Here is a 24,342-nt window from a genome sequence, read left to right as displayed (position 1 = left end):
GGAACAGTCCGGGATTTCTTTTGCACGGCTGCAGATTATTGCGGTCGGTCGGTCGGTCGTCTCGCTCCATCCTTCAAGCTGGTCTGAAAAGAATTAAGGCAGCAAGGGAAGTTCACGGGACCTTCAGGGGGTCAAAGGGGTCCTTTTTTTTTAAGCACTAGAGCTGCGGATGTGAAACGCAAGTGAAATACTCATGAAATACTGTCGTGGCACAAAAAGTGCTGCTTGGCAAAGCCTACGAGAACTTTCTCTTTTCCTAACAGACTTCCAGCGCTGCAGTCTGTTAAAGTACACGGAGTGCAGGGCAGCTCCGTGCGCCTTGTTCTCCCGACCCCCCCCCCCGCCCCCCCCCCCCCCCCCCCGCCTGGCGGTGTGCAAATCTCGCACTCCCTGCCCAGTGCTTAGTGCTGGGTGCACATGCGGAGCGGATCGTCACACGGCGCGGCCCGCCTCCCGCACGCGGCTGTCGCCTCCGGACTTGAGAGCAGTGTGCAAACCGCCTTCTGGGGAGTAGCGAGTGCAGCGGGTCTCCCTCCCTCCCCCCTCCCTCCTGGGGAAATACCAGCGCTGAGTCAAGGATGAGTCAGCGCAGTGCAATAGGAGAAAGGCTGAGCTCGTCTGGGACAGATCCTGAGAGCTAAGCTAGCGCTTCCTTCCAATGCCCGCTTACTGGGTAGGCTGAACCCTGCCAGATTCCCGGATTTGTGAAGCCGTTGCTCGGGGAAGTGTTTGTGGCTTTGCTTCTCCAAGACCTGGATTGCTTCTCACGGGAACTGTGAACAAAAAGCTCTTCTAAGTGCTTTGATTCTCTGTCTGTATTGCTTTGACCGGGCAGGCGTGGACCGTGGGCAGTTTGACTGGAGCTTTTGCTTTTAAGACACGGCTCTCGTCCCATTGGCCGCCACGTAATAATGCGCTCCATCTCTTGCAGGGCTGAGCCTTACAGCTTTACTCACATTCCTGCATACCGTGGCCGAGGATAAAAAACTTTCTGCCTTGGACAAAATGGGTTCGTGAGAGGACAAAACTGGACCTGAGAGGCTGTGATGCGACAAACCCAGTTGGCGCGTTATGAACACATCCTGGCATCTTCAGCCCAGGAACAACCGCGTCTAAGTGGGACTGGGTGAGCGTGTGGCCTCTCGCAAAACAGCCCTTCTCCTTTCCATCGACAAGCCAAGAACACCAGGTGCTGTCCGAACCTGGAGCTCCGGTGGTTAAAAAACACAGAGCAGAGCCCACCAACAAGCCATGGCAACTGTTGGGTAAACTTTGGGTTGGTTGACCCCTAAACAACCCATGGTTTTAGATTCAGATGTCACAATAACCAAGGAACAAGGGCTGCCACTCAGTCTCAATGTCTGGGAATTGTCATTGACCGGGTTTGCATGACATGGCAAGCTATCGTGGGCTGTTACTCACAATGGGTTGATGTGTCATCCAAACCTGCCAATTCCCAAAGGGCAGCTTGTTTGAACAACCCACAGGTTGTTCCTGTGATTGTTGTACCCACAATGGGTAGTTGATCATGCTGTCTGAATGGGAGTGACTGGTTTGAAGGTACCAGTCCTGCAAATCAAGGCAAACAGGGTCCACATTGAGTTATTTTTTCCCTTGCTTTTTCTCGACAGCTGTCAAAAGGCCAACTGTCCAGGGAAAGAAGATGCATGAGTGGTCTTTGCTCGCAAAAAGGGGGTGGTGAGATTCATATTCCTTCCACATCCATCAAGATGCCAAGATTCCTTCCCTGGCTCTCTGGATAATCCTCAGGTAATGCACATCCTGTGCTTTTTTGCTATGACTCTGTTTTAGCTGCTTCTTGTCATGGGCAAACCAGCCCCCCAGGATATATTTCTGCATAAGCACGTGAGCTACTGGCCATCACTACCCGTAAAAACAATGCCTTCAATTCAATTTCACTGGGATGAAATTAGTTTTGTTAGTTCAGCTGGTCTTCCACCACCTCTCTTTCAGCTGTCCTCCAAGACTGGGCGTATACTAGGCTAGGAGAAAAGCAGTGAGTGTGTACGGATGAATCTCGAGTGTGTGGGTTAAATGGGTCGCTTTGTTCTTCCTCACTCCCACTTTTACATTATTTTGCATTTGCAAGACAATGCCTTGGTTCAAACTAAGGTTGAGTTCGTAAAATGCAAGGTATTGTGTTGTTTGAGCCAAGCTGTGCTAAAAAAATTATGGTGAACGACCCACAATTCACAGCCCAACAACAAGCCACACGCTCTCTTTGTGGGTTGCTTGTGGTTAACAAATCAGGGCTTGTTAGCACAGCTGGGTTCCGACAAGACAGTAGCTGAGGTTTCACTAGCCATTCATGTTTCAGCAACAGCCCACACTCAACCCAGCCAGACTATCCTTCTGACCCTAGAAGAAACCCTGGCATTTGCTAGACCTGTGTTATTTTGAGGATAAAGATCTGACACATTTGGAGATGCCCTCCTTTTTCTGCCATCGATGCAGCAAAAGCTTTCGGGCAAATGCGCTGCCACTAAATATTGATATCTAAGAGACATCAGATGCTCGTCCTCATTTTAGCTCCTGGGCTCAGGCAAGCTGACCTGGGAAACAGCATCAACGTAGGGCATGTTTAATGGCAAACAACCCCTCTGTTTTGCCTGCTTTTTTTAAACCTTTACTGCTATTGATTTAATTGCACAACTGTTATGCAGCATCATGTTCCTAGAATTTTGTTAATTTCTCAACTTTTGAATGAGGACGGCAAGTGGAAAACCGGGCCCCTTCCTGTCCAAATGAGTGAGTCACACTATAACAAGAAAACATCACGTGGGGAAAAAGCGTATTAGCCAACAGCCAAGTTGAATCCTGGTCAAAATACACTGTCATTTCATTTGGCCATTCAGTATCCAAAGGCATTCCTTGAGCCAAAGGTCAGGCAAAGCATGGAGTTGTTCATTGCGTCACCCCCAGAATTTGCTATTAGAAGGCATGATGAGCGTTTGGGGCGGCAGCAAAACACCAGGTGCCCTCCTGCGCCTTCCAGGAACCTCAGGAGTTGCTCCTGACGCTGTGCTCAGCCGCCGGTTATTGGTGGAGTAGAAATCACATCCCGTGTTTGCATGTACATGCCCCCACCCCCACTTGGGATTAGAGTTTTCCTGGAGAACGTTTCCTTCCCCTCTGCAAGCATAAGCCATTCACTTCAGTGGGTAGACTAGAGATCTACTTTGAACTATCCTACGGAGTACAGTTTAAGTGGTTTCTTCACTCTTTGTCGGCAAGGAGCAAACTGCTTCTTGCTGTTTTCTCCACATTGCATTTTGGGAGACGGGCATTGCTAACCAGGTTTACTCCTATCTCCATAAAAGATGAAGTTCTCACTGTCATTTAAAACTGAAAGCTAGTTAATCACCCGGCCTGGCTGGTATTCCTCCTAAAGCTCTTGAAAAGCTCACATGTGAAATTGCAGATCTAACAAAGAGAAGTACTATGTTCCTAAACTTAGCCTAGCAGAGGACAGGAGAATGGCCAATTTAACACTTTTTTTTTTTTTTCAAAAAAGGGACCCATGAAATTAAGGCTGATTAGCTTTGTGAGAAATGAAAAATTACTGTGACTAAGCGGTAAGGTGAAAACCAAAGAAAGGGTGAAATACAGGGCTAGGGTAGGATCACTGAATTCCTTGAGGGCAAAAGGACTGAGGATAGAACCATGTAAACAGTTCTACTAAAAGTAATAGTGTTTCTTGCATCAAAGTCCTGAAAAATACCAGAGAGGGTAAAATTGGGGGGGGGGGGCCAGTGGTAAAACTGTCACCTTTAGTGGAAGAGAGCAGGAAATTGATTGCCTTTTACAACTGGCCGTAATGAGCCTGGAGGAAGGTCCGTTCGTCCTGTCTCATCCTCCCACGAGAATTAAGAAACAAGTTGGCGTCAAGTGAGAATCTACAAGGCCACGCGGCCTGTTGACCTCGTAGAAGGTACTGCGCACGCTTAATAGGTTCATGAATAGCGACTGACACACCTCTCACAGGTAACGGGCTCATTAGCATGAACATGGGATGTATGAGCGGGAGGGGGAATATATCGAGGAGTAGCATGATGTAGGTGGACGGAGAAGATTGTGACTTCCTAGTAACCCAGCCAGTGGGAGAAAAGAGGCAGGGTCTGCGAGCCGGGAAAAGGGAATACAAGGCAAGGCCTTTTGTGGAGACGGTGTGCTGCCTCTGTGGTGGGCGCCTGCTCTTGCAAGAATGAATTAAACTGTTACTGCTTGGTACTTTGCCTCCGTATCGTCACTGCTGGGATTTTATTCCTTACAGCTTTATGTTTATTCCTGGTAAATAGGTGGGAAGCTCACTGGAGCTAAAAGTTAGCGAGCATGTAGAAGGATCAGCCCTGCTGGGAAAGAATTGGTACGGTCCACAGGATAGGACACTAGGACAGGGCAGACCTGATACACGCTGCTCACTTGGGTTGCAATCCCATGGCATATACCAATGTCATCCAGGGGGGATTAGATAATTTGGGGTCCCAGCTGAAAGGTCTCCCCCTGCACGCACAGCAGGCTGCCTTTCCCGGGTTGCAAATTGACCTCGGAGAGAAGGGGCCTGGAAGAGGCAGGGATGGTGCAGGCTGCAGCCTCCACCTCTCCAGGTTCACACCTCCAGGTTCACTCTGACCCTCCTCTCCCTTGCAGCCCACGAGGTTGGAAAAGTGACCTGGAAAGGGAGAAAAGTGGGAGATATGGAGGCTGCAATGCCTCTGTCTGGATGAGGGAAAACCTGCCCAGCACCAACACAGCGAGGATGGGGAAATGAAGGCGTTTGCTTCCCTCTCCGGTTTGGTGCTCACTGGTCTCCAAGATCAGGGGATCGAGGGCATCCCAATGGGACTGCACCCCAAAGCAGCCAAGGGCCCTGCGTAACCCCTTTAGGAGGAGAAGCCACAGTGCCTGAGATGTTTAGCTTAGAAAAAAGGGGAGCAGAAAAATAGATGACGGAGGTGTTCAAGACTACGCATGATACAGGGAAGTTAGAAACCTTGTTCTCCTGCTTTCCTGATGCTGTAACCCCAAGGGGACCATCCCCTAAATTGTGGCAGATTTGGGACAGTTAAGGGACTCCTTCACACAACTATACAAGTCATGTCCATTCAATGCAGAAAAGGGTCACTGCTTTGGATGGTTTTGAGAGAGACAACCGGGCAGATTCAAGGAGATCCAAGGCTTCCAGTCCCAGTGGCCACCTCCACTGACCACCTATACCAGCAGCTAGGGAACATAGGCAGCAGGGTATTTTGGCTCTCCTGTCATCTTTGTGGACTTCCTGTGAGCAGCTGGCTGAGCACCGTGCAAACAGAATGCTGGCCTGGATGGACACTTAGACTGACCCAGTGCAGCTCTTAGGATTCCCTCAACGGAAGCCCTTTTCTCCTGAAGAAGGGGATTCTCCTCCTCAGATCCCTGGAAGCTGCCTTCCCCACCTTCTAATGCTCCTTCCCCAGGCAAGCTTCACAGCTTCCAGAAACTGGGGGTCTCTTTAGAGACCCTCAGTCTCTCAGCCCCTCTGCTGCAGAATCTCTCTCTCTAACCCGGAATGGCCAGACAGGCAAGGAAACTGGTGGAGAACCCTAAAAAATCCCTTGGAAGCCATACAAATACTATGCTAACCAAGAGCTCTAGTGGAGCACTTTCTGTCTCCTTGGCTCACAAAACACCACAGGTTATCCCAGACAGACAGATCTATGAGGTTGGTTGAGCTGGGAGTCCTGCACCAGGCAGGGGGTTGGGACCCAGTGGCTCTCTGGCCCTTCCCAACTCTACTTTTCTAGGATTCTGTGCTGCAAAGCGCCATGCCAGTTCCAGACCGGTGTTCCGAGTTCAACATTCTGAATGCATTCTGCAGCAGGGCGCATGGGCTCCCGTCTTTCTGCAAGGCGCACTTTTCGTGGGTCACCCCTCAGTTGTGACTCGCCCTTGCTCCGGATGGCGTGGGCCCAGGCTTGTGGAGGTAGCGATTCCAGACCTTGTGACCTGGAGGTGTCCTTTGATCGCCAGGATCTATTAGCCCTGGCAAGTGGCTCGGGCATTTTGAGGACCTGGGCTGTGTGTGTGTGTGTGTGTGTGAGCCCTTTCTGCACTTGAGCAAGCTTTAAGTGCTGCCTTGTGGCCTGGCTTGCCACCTCACTTCCGAGATCATTTAGCCTGGCAAGCAGGGCCTTTGTCCAGGTGGGGAATTGTCTCCCTTGGGATGTGGACATGACCCCATTTTCATTGGCATCTCAACCCTAAAAAATATCTTTATTTCAAGTGGCTTTTTCATATGTGCTGCTCTGCATTGATTTTAACAGTTTGTTTTAACAGCCATCCTGTATGGCTGAAGGGGAGACTGCATTTTTTTCTATGTATTTATGTTCTGATCAAATCCTTTCCAGGCCAAAACCCTCCCAACGTGCCATTTAAAGCTTTGAGCTTGTTTACCTCATTGCAATATCCCCAGATGACTGTATGAAAAAAAACCCCTTACTCAGAACAGGTACTCATACAGAAACAGAGCGGCTTCCTCCAGTAGCACAGCCAAGCTTTTTGCCAGAAAAATCCGAACGCTCTCCTTACATCAGATGCAGAAGCTGGGCAAACCCCGCCAACCCCAATGGGGGCTGAGCAGAAGCCGCTCAGTGTGGGATACAGGCAACTGCCAAGAGCTGTTTGCTTGCCTCGCCATTTGGGGAATGACTGGCCAAAGCTTATTTTAAGAGGTCAGCGAAATGTGGCACTGCTTGCCGTGGGAATGAAACCCAGTTGCCACATATTAAAATCCCATTAAGGGGATGTGCCAATTTGCCCCCAAAGCCCGATCCCCCGAGAAAGAACCGGGTTGAGAAAGCATTTATATTCCTAGTTGGAATCACCAAGTGAGCCCCAACTTAAGATGCCCTGGCACCACCTGCTGGAGTCTTTGAGAAGGCAAGGAAACAACAAGTTCGGGGTGTATTACTTATATACATATACCTTTATTACTTTCCATGTACCTTGTACTCACATCTACAGACTGGAAAACACACAGGCAAATACATATAAATGGACATTGAGCGTTACATGATTGTGGGCTAATATACAGGTTGGCACTCAACCAAGCGACCGGCAGTTTACTTGCAGCAGCTGCATTTGCTGGCCGGGGGCCCTTTGCAGATGCAGCCCTGGGCACACTTGGTGCATCCCACGGGACAGCAGGAACAGCAGCCTGGAAAATGGAACGGGAAAAATCAGGTTCATGATTTGAGGGGATTGAAAGCGGAGCGAAGCAGGGCCGAGCCAGGGGCACAAGGCTAGGACGTGAATCTGAGAGGCTCGGGTTCGAGTCCTGACATTTACCCCAAGTGCGGCAACAAAGCGGAGACAAAAGCATTGCAGACACACGAAAACAACAGGGTGAAATTCAGTAAAGACTCTGCAGTAGGAACTCTGCAAGAAGTCAAGTTTCTAGATCTCAGTCTTCAGTCGTCCATGCTTGCTTCAGCCAAGGGTAGCAGACTTTGCACCTGCAACCCCCATAATCCACACCCACATTCCCTTCAGCAGCAACACCTGTGGCGTGTGTGAAGAGCTCACAGCACTGCTTTGGCCAGGATCCTTCCAGGGCTGTTCCAACACTCATCCCCTTGCAGGGGGCAGATGACGTGCGTGAAGCACGCAAGACCTAGAGAAAGTTGATTCTTCCTGTCCGGAAGAGCTTTTTACCAGTATTCCTTGACAATATGCCTTGTAAAAACTGTGTGTGTACGCACAGTTGGGAAGGCTTGGGAAGACTGCACCAAGTTAATATATTTTACAACAATCCTGTGAGGTAGGTCATTATGCCTACAATTGTATATTGCATGTGGGGAGACTGAATGTGTTAGTGTCTGTTTAAAGGCACCTTTTCAGTTCGTGGCTGGAATAAATTTCTCCTGCTAGGAATCAAATAACCCCTCCACTTATCCATGGATAGCCACTTGTGCTTATGTGTTATGCAACCTTCCAGGCCTGGCTCCTTCCAGCTCCCAGAATTCCTGACCGTGTTGGTCACGGCTGATAGGGCTTGAAGCCCCAAACCTTTGGAAAGCACCAGACTGTGCAGGCCTCTCTGAGAGGGCATCTAAGTTGCCGTCAAGCTGTCTTAGCCGCTTTCCGTCTGCTCTGGTGCCATGTAATTGCCCCGTATCCCTTATCTGGCCAATTTTGCCAGCGTTGTAGCATAACCCAAAACTACTCCTCCTTGCAAAAATCAGAGATTTCAAAACGTACAAAGCTGAATGACCCAGAACAGGGGAAACAAGCTGCCCATACTCACTCTTTTTACACGATTTGCACTTGCAGTTTTTGCACTGACAGTTGTTGCCACAGGTGCAGGCACCACCTAGGAGGGGTGAGAGGAGAGCCATTAGAACTGCGTGGGGCTGGAACTCAGGAACGGTTGCCAACGGAGCATTGCTTACATGCATGCACTTGTGAATAGGTACACATCTTACAGGGACCCCCAGGCCCAGTCTGATGTTCAAGAAGCAAAGCCAACTTCCCTCCCCGTAAAACAAGAGCAGGGCTGGGAAAGGCACGGAATTCCACTGCAGCACTTCGAGTCCTTCAGGAGTTTGAGAAGTTTATTTATTTATTATTTATTAAAACATTTTTATGCCGCCCCATTCGCCGAAGCCTCGGGGCGGCTTACAAGTTCTTTTTAGCATCAAAAAATATGTTACACACATAAAGAGGCAAGGAAAGAATTTTCCACATTTGGTACAACTTAGCATCTTAGATGCAAGCCTACACCTATTTAGATGGGGGGGGATCTAGGTCCCCCCCCCATCTAAATATGCATCAGACTGGACCTTAAATCAACGTCCACCAACCAAGCACGCTCGAGACAGTAGTCTGGATGATAGCCCCATCGTCCCCTGCCAAGAAGGGGCCGCATCCCCAACCCATCCAAAAAGGAGAGGCTGGTCTGAACTCAGCGTCGCACACGCAGGCACTCGCTTCTCACTAGCGGGGAAAGAAGCGGGCAGCGCCCGGCTCGCGAAAGCGACACGCAGAGCCCGCTCGCCCGCCCCCTCCGGCCAGCTGGTCCGGGGGGCGACGCAGCCGGGCGCGCCCCGGCCCGGCCCAGCCCAGCCCGCGCCCTCCGGAGGGGCTTCTCGGGGGAGGGCCGGCGCCACTCACCGCTGGCGCAGGGACAGTCCTGGGAATCCATGGCTGGCTGGCTGGCTCGTTTGCTCGCTCGCTCGCGCGTTCTCCCGGGGCACGTGCAGCGCAGTTCAGCCCGGCGCCGCGGCCGCCGCAATTTATGTCCGCTGGCGGGCGCGCCCCGCCCAGGGCCGCCCCACGCCGCGCCCTCCGCGTGGGCGAGCCGGGGAGGGGCGCGGGTCCGGCCCGGCCGCGCAGCGCCGCCTTCGGGGCTCTCCTGCGCGGGGGGCCCTTTCGGAGCGGCTCTGGGAAGCGAGCCTCCCCGGCCGGCCGGCCGCCCGCCGCCCAAGCCCCATCCATCGCAACGGGCTTGCTCGAAGCTTGGGCCCAGTGTAAGCGTCCCGAGACGTTCGCAGGGACGGGATAGAAAAGCTTTTAATCAATACAGTAAATAAAAAGAAAACGAAACAAATGCTGCTTCAGCTTAGGCCTGGCTCAAGCCCCATTCATTTCAGCGGACAATTCTAAGGCATGCTCTTATTTTCATTTCTATCCTGCCTTGTCCTCTAAACGCAGCTTGCATAATACTCCTGCACTTCTTTTCATCCACATAACAACCCTGTGAGGTGGGTTATTTTTAGGGCTGGGACATGGATCCCTTCAAGCACTGCTCCAAGCAGCTGGTCCTCATGATGGGATGGCATCCTGGGGTCTCTCTGATCCTGATTTGGGGCCTTCCCAGACAAGCAAATGGGGAGCCTGGCACAGCTGGAAATGTGGATTGTCACCACGTAAGCAAGTGACGATGCGTTGGGACCAGTGGGAACCATGAAACGATCCATGGATAACCTGAACCGGCTATTCTGGGCATCTTAATCCGGCCTTTGGGATTAGCAAAATGACCACACTGTTGCCACTTTCCTGGCTTTTGTATGGTGCCCCCCACCCCACCTGTTTTAAAGACTTCGTTACAGAATTACTGGCAGTAAGAGAGACAAGGTAAAATTACACGGGTGTCCAGACTCCACCACCATTGCCTTCAGCCCCCCCCCCCCCCACCCCCCCCCAGCCCCCTTTTAATTTCAGACCTTGGTGAAAGCTCTTTCTCTGCTCCTCAACATTAACCGTGCATCTCAGTCAGCTTGGCTGGCCTTTAATTTCCTGGCAGCTGAGATTTTGCAGGGATCAGAAAGGGACCTCAGGCCCTGAGAGCAATGCTGGCCCTCGGGGGCATCCCCAGCAGGCGCCCCCTGCTTCCCGGGGCTTCTTTTTCTGTTTAATCCTACATGGGATTGTGGCCTAACATGCAGCTCTCATGGGAGCCCGCAGGTTTTGTGAAGGACGGTCCGGCTTCGTTTCCCACCGCGTGACTGGCACAGCGCTGCTTGCCCGTCTTTCCTATCTGCTTGCCCACCAGATGTTCAACTATGAGGTGTGTGATGCTTGAGTTGTGCTCTGTAGAGGGAACAACAATTTGCACAAACTGGGTTACCGCAGCTTTGCAGTTGTGCCCCCAGCAAATGGCACGCGTGCTTTCTCCCTCGTTTGTGTTTTGGAGGCAACAGTTTGGCTGAGACAAATATATATCAAAGATGCAGGTTTGACCACTCATTTGCTCTGCGGTTTGGGAAGAAGAATTTTTAAAAGAGTTGCTAAACCAGGGTGAATAACTGAAGGGTAGGCTTCTCCTTCTATTCATAGCTGTCCCTGACCTAATTTCCAAGGCTGCTGAGCACAAAGGATTAAAAAAAATTAAATGCAAAGCATTAAACGCATTTTTTTAAAAGTGAAATCACAGGTACTTGCAGGTCCAGGCATGAAATGGATTCCCTGCCGCTCCTTGCCTTGAAGCGTCCGTCTGTAAAATGGGTATAAAGCATATTCATCCAGCACCTTTGCTAAAGATAAGATGCTGTTCTGGCTGCAGCAGAGGTTGGAGTTTCAAGGGCCATGTCAAGCGCCGTCTGCCGTATTCGGCACGGAGCAAAAGGGTGCTCGGTGGATCTCTTACAGACCTTCCCGGGGGATAATTGCATGACAGAAATACAAACCCCGTCCAGATGTGTTTATGCCACAGTGTTTGCCAGCTGAAAACTAGTACTAAGCAGACACGAAAGGTTATTAAGTTCTACAAATGCAATTTATCTCTTGACCACACATGAGAATATGATACCAATTAATGGCAGCTTGAAAGCTACAAGACAGGAATTTTCCGCTCTCTCCTGCAGGAATAAACAGCTGTCTCAGAGAGCGTGGGGGGGGGGGGGGGCTTGGATTCTTGTGAGGTTAAGCCATTAGACTGGGACACAGGAGGCCTTATCCAAAACCCCAAGCAAAATCCCATTTATGCATCACCGTTTTTGCCCTGATCAAGCTTGTATATTGTAATGGCAGCCCAGAGAGCAAGTTGCTAACGGGTGGCTTAAAAAAAATGAAATAAATAAATGAGTTCCAAGGAGCCCAGGTGTGGTTAACTTGTGGCTCTCCAGGTGAGTCTGGGAGGTTTGGTCAGCCTGCTCAGGATGGCTACCTGCATCACTTGGGAGGAGATGCTCCAACCGCCCTTGTTATCTTTATAAACTTCCCAGTCACGCCGTTTCCACACATTTGAGCAGGAGGCAAACAGCTGATCCTTCTTGGAATGCTCCACCCAGAGCCAGCCAGCACGCTTGTGCTTTGGGATTTGCATCCTGTGTTAGTCTGACCTTACGGGGAGGCCCATGGTAAAGAATCAGCTCGCGTCAGCCATGATGTGTTTAAGCAGGTCCCTTCCAAAAGACCAGTGGGATGCAGGCGGTCAGGGTATTGGACTGGGACTCTGGAGATCTTGGGTCTAGTCCTTACCACCCCAGCCCTAAAGCTCACTGGATGACTTTGGGCCAGTCACAGACTCTCGGCCAAACCCACCTCACAGGGTTGTTATGCAGATAAACTGGTGAGGACGATTTGGCAGTGCCTTGCCTTCCTTGCAGGGGAAAAACATACGTAATTTTGTCTTTCTGCTGGTTAGCCTGAGCCCTGCATTATCAATGCCAGCAGGATCAAGCAGTTGGGGGAGAGCTGCACCCCAGGAATGGAAGAGGAAGTGCATCCCAAGGTGCTTCTGAGCTACTCGGGGGGAGCATCCGTTGGCTGCGTGAGCTGACGGCCAGCCAGGTTCGTGCAACGCTCAGCCAGCCCTTGGGCCCTCTTCCCCGAGGCGACCTGCGTGGCCAGCTGCTGCCATAAATTATTCCAGTGATCCCTTGGATCATCCCATCAATTTCTCTATGAATTAGCAATGGTTGCTAACAGGCCCAGGAGGCTTCCCAGTGTGCATGCTGGGAAAAGTTTGCTCATGTGGAAGGATGGGAAAAAGGCAGGCAGCTGCTGGAGTGTCTTTCTGCCTGGAAGCAAAGCTCTGTTCGGGTCTGGTGAGGCAGAGTACTGGCACATCTTTGCTTACAGCTCTTTTTGCTGGTACCTCTGCCTTGAAAGGGGCATCACTCTTTTAGGATGGGGAGAAACTTGCGAAGCTGGGAACCCCCCAGCAAACAGGTATTGGGGAAGTGGGTGTCGAGGGGGAGGGGCGCCAAGCAGGAGGGGATGGGGGCAACCAGGCTGGTCCGTCGCTTGCCCAGAATCCGTGATGTAAAACTCAGGCCTTACGTTCTGTTGCGAATATGCAAGTGTGCCTATTTCCCATTGTGTGTGGCTTGGCCTTGGGAATGTTTGGGGTGTGAGGGTGGCTGGAGCAGCCCCTTGGCCCCTCCTGCTTTGTGGCCGTGTCCCCACTCGCCAGAAAGTCCCAGAGAGACACACCCTGTAGGGTCTCCCCAGTGCAACACCCTCTCCTGGTTCCCTAGGTTCGATTCTGCAGCCCTGGCACATCTCCAGGTCTGTTGGATTACAACATGACCAGTGGCCTTCCTGGCTGGGGATGATGCGTGCAACAGTCCAACTCATCTGGAAAGCACCAGGCTGGAAGAACTTGAGATATCGACGGGTTTCACACAACATATGCAAAGGCATGTGGGTCCAAACCTGGGATGGTTTGGCTAGTCTGGCTTCCGAGCCACGCTGTAGGGTCCCCTTGCCTCATGGTGGCTTGCTGTGTTGCCCTAACCCAAATGATGTGACCTGCGGGGGCCAGCCAGACCCCTGAAGGAGGCACTCGATAAGAGAGGCAAACGAGGCTGCAGGCATGGAGCACCCTTGCATCCTCTCGCTCCCGTGGCTGCCAGCGGGCACACCAACAGGGCTTGGGTAGGTGGCCCCCCCGGCCCCCCCACGCCCTGAAGCAGATCGCACCAAATGCCAGCAGGCAAGCCAACCTTGCCAAGTTCGGCACAAACACAGGCAGCTGCTGCTGAAAAGCGGGTTTGCTCACCAGCAGGCCTGCTCCGTTGGCATCGTCTTCGCTTGCCAGCCGGAGCGGAGGCGGCCCTGATCCTGGGTGCCCCCTCCACGCACACACAGTGGCGGCAAGCAGGAGCAGGGCTGCCTTCGCTCCAGCCGGCCTGCATTCCGCGCGCCGGCGCTTAGGACCGCCGTGCTCGGGCAAGCAGCAGCTTCGCAGTCCTGCTGCCTGCGGGGCTTTGGAGGCAGCAGTTGGGATAGCCGCAGAAGGACCAAGGCGGGGACCCAGCCCAACACAGCAGCGCAGCCCCCGTGTGCAGCCCCCCTGCCGTGGCCACCTCCACCACTCCCTTCAGGAACAATGCGTCATTGCACTGCAAACAATGGCCTTCAGGCTGGGCACTGCTGGTCCGCCTGGAGCAGGTCGAGGGGAGAGTTTTCTGGAAAGGGTCTGGAAGGGAAAGGGTTCTTTCTGAGCGCAGTGAGCCAGACCTGGGGGAGCTGCCCAGCGGGGCCGGCCTGGGGTGTTTGCTGCCCCTGGTGGGCGAAGGACCCAGGTGCCCCAAAACCGACATGGTCCAGGTGCCAAAAGCCCACGAGCGTGAGCAGCGAATCTGCTTGCTGGACATAAGACGGGGGTGGCGTCCTCCACGGCACCCACAGGCTGCCCTGAAAATGAAGGCTTGCGGAGTAGTCCCAGGGCGCGCAGCCCTCTCCTGCCCCGCGGGGGCTGTTGTCTCGCAGGTGCAGCCGCCCACAGCGTTGCCTCACCTCGGTCATGGTGGGGCAGTCCTGCCATGCAAAGCCTGAAACAGACGTAGCAGCAGAGTCCCAGGGGCCAAGAGCACAACGCAGAGAGTGGCATCTGTTGCCCGCTGGCACAAGCCACAAGGCGACATGTACTGGCAAGAACGCCCCCGTCCCGGGGCATCCCCCAGGGGTCTGCCACTGCACCGTCTCTCCTCATCCAAGCATCGCGCACTTTGGGAGCAGTGCAAAGCTTCCGGGGCATGCAGGCAGCTGCAACGGGGGATGCCTCCTTGGATGCAGCGAAGCTCCACGTTGGCCTGAGCCATTGCTGCCTCTTCAAACCAGCTCTTCTTCCACAGGCGGAAAACAGCGGCGAGGATTTGCCTTCATTCTGCAAGGTGCCCTCGCTTTTCCCAGTGTTGCCAGCACACCCCAACGCACCTGGCGGGTCCTGGGTTGGGCAAGGCTTCCCTGTAGCAACTAGCAGCGGCTCTTGAGGTCTAAGGAAGGGGCCTTCACCAAGTCTTAGCTGAAGATGCAAAGACTGAACCCGACGAGCTGTTTTTTAAAAGCACTTCTTCCATCATTGAGCTGGCAGCTTTCTCCAGTGAATGCACATGTCAAAAGTTTGGGCATGGAGGACAAGCCCTTTTCGACCCTGCAGCATCCCGGGCACAGCCAAATCTTAGCACACCTCCTGGGGCAAAAACCCAGGGCAAGAGCTTTGCAGCCCCTCTGATGGCGAGAACAGGGGCAGGAAAAATCTTTCGCCCCAAGGGTAGAATTCCAGTACAAAGACGCTCTTAGCGGGTTGCCTTCCATAGCCTATTTCCACCCCAGCCTTTAGGGCGGGGTAAAGTCTGAGCAAAAGCCGGGAAACAAGGCCGCTGGTTGGGGGAAAGAAGGTTAGCCAGGTGAAGGGAACCCTCCAGGGTTCGGTTTGGCCCCAGGGCTGAGGTTCTGCAGCTCAGGGATGTCTAATTCTCTCCCTGCCTGACACCAGGACTGTGCAGTCTCCATTTAATTGTACACCCAAATAGGAGCAAACTGTGTTGGAGGATCAGACCTCTAGTTTTAGTTGACCCAGGCTAGAAGCCAGATATTGCTCCTGTCCAAAGGTGAGCTACGACAGTGCCGGGCTCACAGGTAGAAAGCCAAAAGAAAAGGCACAGATTTACTGAAGTTCTGCTTTTTTAATCGGGTTCCCCTTACCTTGAACTCTGGCACTCTTGAATTCAAACAAAACTAGCCAGATAAAACCAAAGTAATGAAAAGCTCACTTTGAAAAAAGTATGTCAAAACAAGATATTGATTTTGCGGTATCTTTTCCCTGTTGTGTTTCCTGGTGGTATCACAGCAACGCCTTCACTGAATGTTCTTCCCTGCATGTAGAAGCTGGTGAGGTCCAAACTTCTGGCCCTGACACACAGATTTCCATGTGCGATGCCGATGGTGGAAAGGGGGGATTTTTTCTCCCTCTCATAATGTTAGAACCCTGCCACAATAAGTCATGAAAAAGGATTGGACAAATTCCCAGAGGAGGAGGAAGCTATCGCAGCTGCTAGTCCTCAGGGTTACATGCTGTGTTCAGTAACAAAACATGTATTTATGTATCCATCTATTGCATTGGTATGTTGCCCCATAGCCAAAGGCTCTTGGGGTACCTCACAGTGCAATATAAAATACAAATAAAAATGAATAACAATAGTGAACCAAGACCATAAACAAATAGGATTAAAATATGATATAAATGCAAAAAATACATAGAACGGGAGGAATAAACACAATAAACCAATAACAACAGCCAATAAAACAACAAGCCAGCAAACCAAGTCCAATCTAAAAACAAATACTAAATTAAAAAGTCTTGACTTGGCACTGAAAGCGAGATAAAGGGGGTGCCCCTGTACAGCAGTTACAGGGGAACATGGGAGTTATGTTGTGTTTGTTACGTTCTGGCTGAGTGTCAGAGGAAAGAATGAGTGTGTGATTAGCCATGCATCTGTGTGCATTTAGACCTTATGAGAGCTGTTGACCATGCGGAGATGGCCAAATATCCAGCCCCGCTTTTTGATGTTGCAGCCTGCACCTTTTGCCCCATGTTCACCTGGGCTGAGAATACGCTCTGCAGTCTGACTGGGACCATGTTCGCATTCCAGCTAGAAGAAAGAGCCTGAGGAATATTTCTCAGGTTCTGGGTTCGTCATGAATTCATCTGATCTCTTGCCTGCACACCATTTCTTTGAAACTAATTAATCAGCTAGCATCGCTGGCACTCCATCATTCCAAGATCACCAAGAAATGATGTTCTGATTGACATTTAGATAATACAGGCCGTGTCGGTTGCTGACTCACTTGTTTTGGGCACCGGAATCAAGGCCGTATTTTGGGCACAGCGGAGCCAACAGAATCAAGATCGGAGAATTCCAACCCTTTAGGAATAGTGCATTTTATTATGTTGTCCTGCTCTTCCTCAGAGGCACAGGGAGGCAGGAGGCAGCTCCACGTTTTGGACCTAAAAGCGACAGAGAGCATGGCGGCTGGTCAGGAATGCAGGGAGCTGAAGTCCCGCACACCCAAAGGCCGTTCTACTGCCTCTCCTTGCGCTGCTTCTCCTACTGCCTGGCATCGCAATCTAGAAGAGCACCTGCCACAGGTGGGAGGTGCACGCAGGTGGGCCCTTGCATGCTTCAGACTCTGGCAGTGCCAGCAAGAGGCAGGGCGGTGTGTGCTTTCTCGTCCCTCTGCCGCCACACACCCATCCAACGCCTCTCTGTCTCCCCATCTGTCATCTGCATCGCTTGCCTGTTCCTCTCCCCACACACACCGGCACTGGCACCATGCTTTCCACCCCGCTGCCATCCTCTGAGCAGCTGCATCTTCAGGGTGACTCTTCAAAGAGCAGGTTGGCCCCAAATCCTGGTTAGAAACACAGAAACAGAGCGAGTCAGAAGGGGTCTCCCGGACCATCTAATCTGACCCCCAGCTCCAGCCGGCTCTGCTCATATAATCCCCAACATGTGGCTGTCCAATCTTTCCTTGAATGCCCTCACTGATGGGGCCTCCACCACCCTTCGAAGCCTGTTCCATATCCTAGGGGCCCTAACCATCAGGAAGTACTTCCTGACCCCCAACCTGAAGCCCAGTTCCTTAAGCTTTGCCCCACTGGAACATGTCCGGCCCTTCACTGCAGGAAAGAGCAGTGCATGGCCCTTCTCCACATGAAACCCCTCACATGCCTACCTATAAGTTGCTCAGCGATCCCCTCGGAATCTCCTCTTCTCCAGGCTGAAGAGATCCAGCTCCCTCCATCACTCCTCATCTGTCATCCCTCCCACCCCGGCTCCCATTCTTGTGACCCTGCGCTGGACAGAGTCTAACGTAAATCTGTCTCTCCTATAATGCGGAGCCCAGAACTGGACACAGGACTCCACATGCTCAGGGTGTCCCAGAGTCGCGTAGAGCGGAAGCAACACCTCTCTCGATCCAGAAGCCACGCATCTGGCTATGCATCCATGGATGGCGTTTGCTTTCTTAACTGCCGCATCACACTCCTGGCTGATATTCAGCCCGCCGTGGACAAGTAGTGGGGTTTTCTGCCGTGAACCACATTTCCCAAATCACATAGCTTCCGTGAACTTGCAAACCATTTTCTACACTTTCTGGAATTTTACTTATATTTAATTCTACGAAAATATGTAAAAAGCCAACTGAAAATGCACATTTCTCCCCATAAGCTAAAGTGTGAAAATCTGCATTTGAAGGAGAGTTGCACCTTTTTGATCGTGCAAATTTGCACACATGCAAAAGTACACGAATTTAGGAAAGGGAAAGGGTTTAGGAGCTTATGTCCGCCACAATAGGGCTGCACCCTTAATACTTCCCGCAATGACAAAGCATAACTTAAACCAAGTTCACAATTTACCCACATGGCCAACTGCAAGAGCATTCAGAGCATTTGTGCAAACACATTTTGTGACTGAGTGACATAAGATTAAAATCTTCCACGTTAAGATGCCAAACTCTGTCCCACGAATCTTCTGGGGTTTTGGTATAGGAAGCAGTGCAGTAAATAAAGTGAGATCCATTCTCTCTCTTCTGGGCCAATTTTTTTTCATGCTCAGGGGGCCAGCAACTGAAATACAACAAGCGTGGTGTGGGAGAACTGGGCTGGTGATTAGTGTGTCAGACTGAGGGGACCTTGGAAAGCTGGGTTCTAGCCCCCAGTGGGCCATAAAGCTCACTGGGTGACTTTGGGTGTCACTCTCCACCTAGCCTACCTCACAGGGGTGTTGTTGTGGGGAGTAAATGGTTTAGAGGAAGGCTGGAAGCTGCCTTGGGTTCCTTGCAAGAGGAAGAAAGAGGGGATGTGAATGCAAAGCATTCCCCTTTTCAACAGCATTTTTTTCCTCTGGTAACAAAATGAAAGAGAGAAGTGGCAGGAAAACAGGGTGGCTGCAAGGGGAAGGGGCATTGCCTGGACGCCGACACCCAGCATCGCCTGCATATGGCATAGCATTCTGTAGAAAGAGCAAGCAGCCTCTCCTCGCCTGGAAACAACCCCTGAAGAATGATCAAAGGACCGCGATCGTATCTGTTTGCTTCGGAGAGCAAACAGAGCAAAAGTGTTTGCCCAAGCTGGTCCATATTCGGGGCTCTCCTTGGCCCAGCCAGTTCGCCTGCAAGGCTTGGGACCCTGCAGACACGCAAGTCTTCCTCCTCCGAACCTGCATCTTTAGGGCAGCCTCCTGGTCTCTGATCGGAGTTAAGGCCAGGGGCCGTATGGGGGCCATGGCTGCCTCCCCACCCATTTCATCACAAAAACAGGATCAACAGGGCATAGCAGGTTGAGCATTGGCGTGGGGTTTGTTTGGGAGAAGGACTGTGCAACCTTGCTTGCTTAGATTTATATCCCTCCCCTTTAGCCAGAAAGGTTCTCTTGCAGGAACAAAAGTGGGATTAAAAGGCAAACAAACACACCTTCTCTTGCTTTCCGTAGGCCATTCTTCATGTCTATGCTATAGCATGAATAGCAATTTAACTCTCCTGGTTTTTTCTCCAAGGCTCCCTGGGGACCTCCGTAGGACAGATGGATTGGACTACAACCCCCATCATTCCCAGCCAGCACAGCCAGCGAGGTTGGGGGAAGGCTTAGAACAACATCTAACCCCCATCTGGTCCGTGCCAGCAGCTTTCCCTTTGGGCCTCCACCAGACCCAGCGTTTCTGCCGTGATGCTCACCGTGGGCACCATGCCAAAACACACAGGTGCTTCATTTGGAAAGTCTCAGTTTAGGGCGACGAAGGGGAGAACCTTCATTAGATGTGTTCAGGAATGATGCAGCTAGTCCCTTGAAGTCGGTCCCTTTCGCTTGAGGACAGAACCCACCCCAAATCATGCCCCTTCGGTGTCTCTAGATCCCTGTCTTCTCACAAGACTTACAGACTGGGTCACCTCTCCCATTAGTGCCTTGCCTTAAGCAGAGAATGGGGTTTTGGCTGGGTGATGCCCTCTGGCTAGGTTCCCAGTGGAGCCTTTGAATGTGGCAAGTGTGTTAGGGCCTGTCGAAGAGATGAAAGGGGATTGCTTCCCTTTGATGTGAGCTGCTAACTCTCATAAATGCTAATAGAAAGTACATCAATGGAATAAGACGTGGGGGTGGGAACTGAGGTTAGCTCTGCTGTTCTGCCTGGCTTCCTCCTTGCCTAATCTAGGAAAAAAGGAGCAGGAAGGCTGGAATGGGATTGAATGGACGGTACGTACCTCCCATTTCATCCAATGAACTCCATGTTCTCCACAGAGTCTGAGCATCTTTGTTCTTGGCAGGATATGGAAGAATGAGCAGCCCCAGATAAAATCTAGCAGGTTAAAGAGATCAGCGCTAGGAAAAAACGGATGGTGGTTGTTTAAAGACCATGTGTTTGGGGTGGGCTAGGGGAAATCTTTATTGAATGTGAGGATTTCTGAGTCGGGAACGTACCGCTGCTGTCGCGAGCCATCAGCACGGGCAGGTTCAAATGTGGCCAACCTCGTGTGGATTATTTGAGTCATTCTTTTTTCACCAAAACAGGTGCTGTCCGATGAGATCGATTGCCATCAGCATGCAGGACAGGTGAACCACATCCTTTTCGTGCAACATAGACTGAGCGAGTGAGGCGTGTGAGCCAAGCTGCAGTTCTTTGCAAGCTCAGGCTGAAAGAAATCCTATAGCCTGGAAGTTCTTAGCCTGCGGGGCAGCTGCCAGGACTCAGGGCCACAGCAGGGGAGGGGGGGGGAGTCACAGATTTGCATATGCAAATGTGTGAATAGTCTGTGTTTGTGGGTCTAAAGGCCTGTCTCCTAAGGACACACTGTTTGCAAAAAGGGACCTGTGAATAGAGGAGAGGGAGGCATTTAATCTCAGCAAAAAACAACCCTGGGCAGAAAGGATGGAGGACACATGTGGCCCCAAAGTCAGCTCGTCAAAAGAGATGCAAGACAGCTCGTCAGGGCCCCCAAAACCTTCATGTCAGCAATGGCCCCTGGACAGCAGGATGATGGGTCAGGTGGACTTTGGAAGATTCAGGGCTCTAGCGCTAGATCGCTACCCCTTAAGGCTGGGTTGTAAACACAGAAAGGACTGGCCCTGTTTTGCCACAAACGGGGCGACAGCAATTCGGTTAGATGGTGTTAAAGCAGGAGCGTTGAATCTCTTCCAGCCCAAGGGCCAGATTCCACTTTGGGCAGGCTGTTGTGGGCAGGGGGGTGCATTCCCGTTGTGGGTGGGCACCATGCAAAAGGGAAGGAGCTGAAACCAAACGCATGGGGCCAAAATGACAAATCCTGGCAGCGTATTCCAGCTTAAAACTCTGACCACCAGTAATAGAACCTTAAGAGAGACATTTTGTCCTTTTAGAATGCAGTCAGAGAGAACTAAAAACCTGGAAGCTACCGGACAATTCATGGTCAGAGGAAAGTCTGTGGCTCTTTGGGGGACCCAAAAGGGTGGGCTGGGAGCTCAAGAGGGTCAAATTTGGCACCCAGGGTGAGGTTGTACATTCCTGCTTTGACATGCAGTTAGGCAAATTCAAGGAGGCTGTTGGCCAATACCAGTCACAGGGGCTACATCCAGAGTTACCTCCAGATTTTGTGCTGGTGAGCCTGCAGTGAAGACAGGGCGACTGGGTGCAAGAGTGAAGAGAAACTAAACCTATGCTTCGGAGGCAACTAAACCAGACGGACGACGCTGCAACATCTTGTTGCAGGTTTCCGTTGTGGCATTGCATGGCAGTTCATGCAAAGTCACAGCCAACTTCATGATTTACTGTTCATGATCCTCTGAAGGATTCCGAGTGGGGAAGCAGAACACTGCGTGAGCTAGACTTTTCGCCTGACTCAGGAGCGAATTGCGTATGATCCAGACTGGACTGCTTCCTTTCACATCCAACCTGAGATCTTCAAAGTGCTCTCAGGCTTTGCCATTGTCTTGCTTGCCAGCACCGTAACCCAGTGAGGAAGGAGTGACGAGCACTCCTCCCCAGCCAGGCAGGGGGATTTCGAGAGCTGTGAGCCAGCTAAATTTCTAAATTAATTGCTATCCATTAGGATGGGGCTTTGCCATTTAAAAACCCTTTGAGCCCTTTCCCAGCACTTTGTGCTTTCCTTTGAAGTTTCCCTGGTTCTTTCAGAGATCTTCATGGATAACTTAAGATCTTGTGGTGTTACTGGCCATTTCCTTAGGGGCCTCATGCTTAAATTTTTATTTTGTGGGATAAGTTAGACTGAAACCCCATCACCCCCCCCCCCCCCGACTGATACCTGCCCTGGGGTTGCTGAGTCTTGCCAAACTGGAGAAAGGTTTTTAATTTTTTGCTGCATACTAATTTTCTGAATTAGAGGCAAGCTTTGCAGAGAGCTAACTAAATAAATCTTGTGATGCTTCGGAGATGCTTGTCTGTGCTTGTAAATTCTAATCCTTTTGCTCCTGAAGGAATCATAATATTGGCATGCAAGAGGCAAGCCCTACCACCAGGTGTGAATACACTGCGTACACAGTAAGAGAGCTTAGGTCCAAGTCTGGAAACAGAATGGCATTCCCACGTGCAGCCAGGCTTGCATCCCAGCTTTCTTGAAAAGCGGGGTTGCTAAGCACCCAGCCTCTGGGGGTCCTACTTCCAGCATGAGGAGACACATCCGATTCTTCCTCCAGAGGCTTTTGGTTTCTAGAAAGCTATGCGTGGTATAGGTGGGATCGTCCCTCACAACGACCCTGTGAGGTCGGTTAGACCGAGAGAGATCCTTTACTCCAATCCCACCCGTGAGCGAATCAAAGTCTAACAGTCCACTGCTCCATAGTGGCCTGTCTCTCGTCTTGCACTCCCACACTGTGGGACTTGGCGTTTCTATGTATTGACTTACGAAATGGCTATCTTATGGCAGGTTTCCTAGGAAGGAGGCCAGGTGTCCTACTTTACAGAGGACTGACCTCCATTTCAAGGTCCGCTCTGCCTGAAGGATTGTCCAGTTCAGTCCAAGATTAGTTGAAAAATAAAGATCTGAGAGAATGGATAGCGGGGCCTGGAAGTTGCCCAACAGGGCTTGGCCCCCAAGTGACCCAATGCGCAGACCCTATGGTCATCTGGTCAGTCTTCCTATAGCTATCCCCACCCCCCATATGCATCGGTATGTCTGTGTTGACTTATGCCAAGTGGTGTCCCATCTCCAGGGTCTTTCCGGCCACTGGGTACCAAGGTGGAGGTCAGAATCTGTTCTCTGTGTAGTTAGCACTTCTTCCCAAAATGACCAGAAACTTCCCATTCACAGGAGAAAGTAAAGGTATATATTTAGGGGCACCATTGGGCTGGACCTACCCCTATCCCTGATGGTCCAAACCGGAGGTCCCCAGCCTTTTTGGACTCATAAGCACTTCGAAGGAATAAAGCACGGAGTTGATAGGAGACCAACAGAACTATTCCAGGCTGCAGAGATGGAGTTGATCCCATAAATATTCTGTAAAATTTCCTGCCAGCCAACATGGAAAGCAAAACAGTGGCCTGCAGTGTGCCAATGTTCAGTACGCATCCCATTCCCCAAGGAAGGAGATGCAGAGGAGCCCAGCAAACCCAAGATCATGGCAACTCATTTCCCATGCAAGCTCGGCGATGTGCAAGGTGTTGCAAAATACTGTATTACCCTCTGTAGCGAGAAATGCTTGATGTTCAAGCTCGTTTCTGGAAGGAAGAGGCACTCGAGATCATGCCGCAAAAAATCACTGGCTTCTGGAGCACACCAAAGAATTCTGAAAGTAGATCTGTCAGTTCTGTATAGACTACAACAAAGCCTTTGACTGTGTGGGTCACAAGAAGCAAGGGATGGTCCTGAAAGAAATGGGGGTGTCTTCCCAAGAACCAGAACACTGGAAAATAAGAATTGCTGATTAGGGTTATGGTGGCGTTCAAACCTGAGATTCTGGATTGTTTAGCTTTTTAGCCTAATAACAAACTGTGGATAATTGTATTTATCCCTACAATAATTTATTACAATGCAATAATTTAACCTTAGAATTTATTGTAGGGTTATTGCTGGGTAACCAGAGTTGGGCTAACCCTAACCCTAAACAACCCAGAGTTCCAGGCTTGGATGGCACAGTACATCACAAATACAGGACATTCCTGCATCACTGGCTGAAATACAAAGCGATTAACCCGTGAGAAGCAGTGCAGTCATGACAATTCCAAATTAAACAACTGTCATGATATAAGAGCCATGGGAGTAATAAGCAAAATTTATTAACTTTGGTGTCAGAGTATCAAGAGGTCATATTTTTAATTTCTGTGAGCTTTTATGAGGATTGTTTTTTTCCATAGGCTTTGCTTAACATGCCGTGTTGTTCTTGTCCTGAAATAGAAACATAGAAACATAGAAACAGAGCGAGTCAGAAGGGACCTCCTGGGCCATCTAGTCTGACCCCCGGCTCCAGCCGGCTCTACTCACAACATGCCCACCATGTGCATGTCCAGCCTAACCTTGAACATCCGCACCGATGGGGCCTCAACCACCTCCTGGGGAAGCCCATTCCACACCCTCGGGGTCCTGACTGTCAGGAAGTGCTTCCTGGCATCTAAATGGAACCCTGGTTCC

The 24,342-nt window shown here is 51.1% G+C and overlaps 1 protein-coding gene and 1 long non-coding RNA gene across 2 annotated transcripts in view; one reads left to right on the top strand and one right to left on the bottom strand.

The window, feature by feature from the left end:
- The first annotated feature begins 1,084 nt into the window (after positions 1-1,084).
- The window catches only part of BBS2 (Bardet-Biedl syndrome 2), a 61,492-nt gene continuing 38,234 nt past the window's right edge, over positions 1,085-24,342 (top strand). The window contains exons 1-2 of the mRNA XM_044434102.1: positions 1,085-1,126; positions 1,632-1,770. The gene's annotated coding sequence lies outside the window, so the exon portion shown is untranslated. The remainder of the gene's footprint in view (positions 1,127-1,631; positions 1,771-24,342) is intronic.
- Positions 6,956-9,290, bottom strand: LOC123025416. The gene is made up of 3 exons (XR_006415119.1): positions 9,172-9,290; positions 8,306-8,371; positions 6,956-7,216 (listed from the first exon to the last, which is right to left on the bottom strand). It is a non-coding gene; the product is annotated as an uncharacterized LOC123025416 (long non-coding RNA).

The sequence above is a fragment of the Varanus komodoensis genome, unplaced genomic scaffold (assembly GCF_004798865.1).
Source record: "Varanus komodoensis strain SLA01 unplaced genomic scaffold, ASM479886v1 scaffold27, whole genome shotgun sequence".
Classification (NCBI taxonomy): Eukaryota; Metazoa; Chordata; class Lepidosauria; order Squamata; family Varanidae; genus Varanus; species Varanus komodoensis.
This window is presented reverse-complemented; position numbering and strand designations above follow the sequence as displayed.